We start from the raw sequence: 3326 nt of genomic DNA, 5'->3' as shown, positions 1-3326 counted from the left end.
ACAGCTGTGGATCATTCAGCTAACAACACAGTATTAAGAATCACAACTTTTGAACGGGGTCATTTTTATAAATTCAGCTATTATTTTCTCTTGTGGACTATATGTAAACATCTTTTATGTGGAATATCTTATTCAGGTCAGTACTAAATAAACAATAGCATGCATTTTGTATGATCCCTCTTATTTTGGTAAAATAATGAACATTTTGCAGAATCTGAAAGGGGGATGTAAACTTTTGACCTCAACTGTAAAACTCCAAAAAATTAAGCTTTACTAAAATGATTATACTGTCAATGTAATTAGTAATAAAAAATATTGTACTAAATTCTAAAAATAAAACCCAAAGCACTTTCACTGGTGATCTCAGACTTTTGGACCCCATTATGCGTTCTAGTGTACCTCGCGTGCCAAATACAAGCCACTATGTGCGTCAGTTTGTGGTACTCTGAGGATGCAAGTATAGCAGAGGTGTATGAGTATCACTGTGAACGGGTTCATTGTGTGTGTCATTCATGGGCAGTATTGCAGGGATGAACGTTTCTTAGTTCAGAATATATTCCCCACGGTGTCTTTCCTCAAGGATTAGATGAATGTGCAATAGTTTATTCTTTTACGGCATTCTGCTCTCCGGTACAGATTTCAAAAGAGCCCTCCTCTCCCAGCAAGTCATATTTTTATATTATGATGTAAAGTTGTAGTTAAAGAGTATTGTACAAAGAGACAGGACGCTAGGCTGGATCGGTGTGTCTTCTAAACTGGCCAGACAGTTCATTTATTACCAGTGTCAGGGACCTTCTCTGTCGGTAAGCAGAAATACGTTTGATTTCGACTTTCAGATGTTGAAATGGTTTATGAAGGCATGACATTGTGGCCAATCTCTGTGGTTTGATGCAGGATTTTGCTAAAATTTGATATTTTTGAATTATCCTTAGATATGGAATAAAATGGCACTTTGAATGATCTGTTACCAAATGCTGTCTGAGTTTGATTATTTTAAATGTTTCAATTTCAAAAATGTTTTTGAATTTATTCAACGTAATGGTTCACCAAATTCCATAGCTACTCCGATTATTGCTACTACATTAAAAGTTTGGTAATGTGCTATTACAACACTAATCAACAAAATAATTAAAGCAACATAAAGTTCTGCTGTTTCGAGGACAACTGATATTTATGATTGTTTGAGAATGATTATTGCTACTACATTAAAAGTTTGGTAATGTGCTATTACAACACTGTAATCAACAAAATAATTAAAGCAACATAAAGTTCTGCTGTTTCGAGGACAACTGATATTTATGATTGTTTGAGAACAGTTAACAGTTGACAGCTGTTTGGGCAAATAGTTCATTAACAATGTTTGCATTACTCCCTTGATATAGTTGTTAAAACCAGCCTAAGATGGTTTGCTGGTCTGGTTTTAGAGGAGTTTTAGGCCCTTGTTCTGGGACACCAGCAAACCAACTTTTTCAACAGAATCATAAATGAAGAAGCTTTTAAAGTCCTGGTTTTTGCTCTCCTGTCCCCAGAAACATCCACATTTTACAGTATGTTCACGACACCTCGCGAACACTGTAAAATACAGACCAACATAGCCTACAAAAGAACAAAAAAAAAAATTTAATAATAGGGTAACACTTTATTTTAAGGACCAGTTCTCACTATTAACTAGCATGCATATTATTAGCATATTGACTGTTTATTAAAGCACATATTAATGCCTTATTCTGCATGACCATATTTTCGATCTCTTAATCCTACACCATACCCAAACTTAACAACTACCTTACTAACTATTAATAAGCAGCAAATTAGGAGTTTATTGAGGCAAAAGTCGTAGTTAATATAGTGAGAATTAGACCTTAAAGTGTGACCAATATTTGTAAGTACTTTACACAGTGTATTCAGTTTCTGAAAATATAAAATATTAAATACAATTAGAAAATGTTTAAAACATGGTTGGTTTAAGTCATCCTTTATTTCTATAGCGCTTTATACAACACCAATTGTGTCAAAGCAGCTTCACAGTGATAAACAGGAAAATAATTGAATCAGTTAAGGAAACTAAAACTTTTTTTTTTTTTCCATATTGTGATTTTTGGTGAATTGTCAAACTGACCATAACACCATATAAAAGTATATGGAACTCAAAAAACTGGGAAGAGTCTCTGGTTTCCAATTAATAAATCTGGTCATTAAAATCCCTTCTCCTCTTCTTCTTCTTCTTCTTCTTATATTTTTACGGCGGTTGGCATATTCATTATATTTTTCCAGTACCCAATTCTTAAACACTCTTTCCAAATTAATATCCTCCTTTGCCTTCCTTTTTTCCTCTAGCACAAACCAGTCTACCTCAGGCCAGAATAGCTTCCACGGAGCAATCTCTGGATAGACTACCGTAGAACATCCCTTCTCCTCAGGGCAAAGGTCATGCCAGGTATAGCACACCTATACCACTTACAAAAACATACCAAAATTACCATGGTATTACTATAGCTTTGTAGACACAACTTAATTATTTTATATTTTTGACGATGTGCTATAAATATTGGTAGGCCTATTTACCATGTAAATACAGTCATACCAGCATTATCGGTAACGGTATTATTGGATACAAAACTTTTCTGTAAGTCAACTGGATAAGTACCATGTCCCTGAGAAGAAAAAAACAGCTAAAACCAAATGGTATGACCAGCCTAGACCAGGCTGGATGACCAGCTAAAACCAGCCAACCAGCTTAGGCTGGTTTTAGCTGTTTTAGGTATTAACAAGCTTGTTGTAATACCACTTCATGGCGTTACTCATTCAGAAAGTATTAAAGTATCACTGTATTGCTATCTGACAGCATCAGTACTTTCTGTTACAGACTGTACAAGAAAGACTTGAAGCCAGCACTTTTCTTGAGTGTGGTTTTATGATTCTAGCGAGTTCAAGGTTGTTGCGGCGCTTCCGGTGACGTCATCGCGCACCGACCGACGTCCGTAATGGACCTGCAGCTGTTCTCTGACAAACAATAACAAGAGCGAACGGCGGCGGCGGCGGTTTCCGTGTCTGTAATCGTGCTGATATCGAGCCTGTGAGGCGTCTCGACTCTGACATCGCCGGCGAGGAAACTCTGGCCTCCGCTGCCTCCTCCTCCGACTCGGAAACCGGCGGAGCTTCGCCGCCCCCGCGGAAGAAAAGCCGAGGCTCGGCGGCGGAGGGAGCAGGAGAGAGCGGGGCGTCTGCTGCCGGGATCACGGGCCTCTCTGCGGCGTCTCTCCCAACCCCCCACCAGCGCTCGGCCATCCGTCTCAATAACAGCTCGCAGTCGCGCAGATCCGCCG

The sequence above is a fragment of the Sinocyclocheilus rhinocerous genome, unplaced genomic scaffold, assembly GCF_001515625.1.
Source record: "Sinocyclocheilus rhinocerous isolate Xijiao unplaced genomic scaffold, SAMN03320098_v1.1 scaffold1585, whole genome shotgun sequence".
Classification (NCBI taxonomy): domain Eukaryota; kingdom Metazoa; phylum Chordata; class Actinopteri; order Cypriniformes; family Cyprinidae; genus Sinocyclocheilus; species Sinocyclocheilus rhinocerous.
This window is presented reverse-complemented; position numbering follows the sequence as displayed.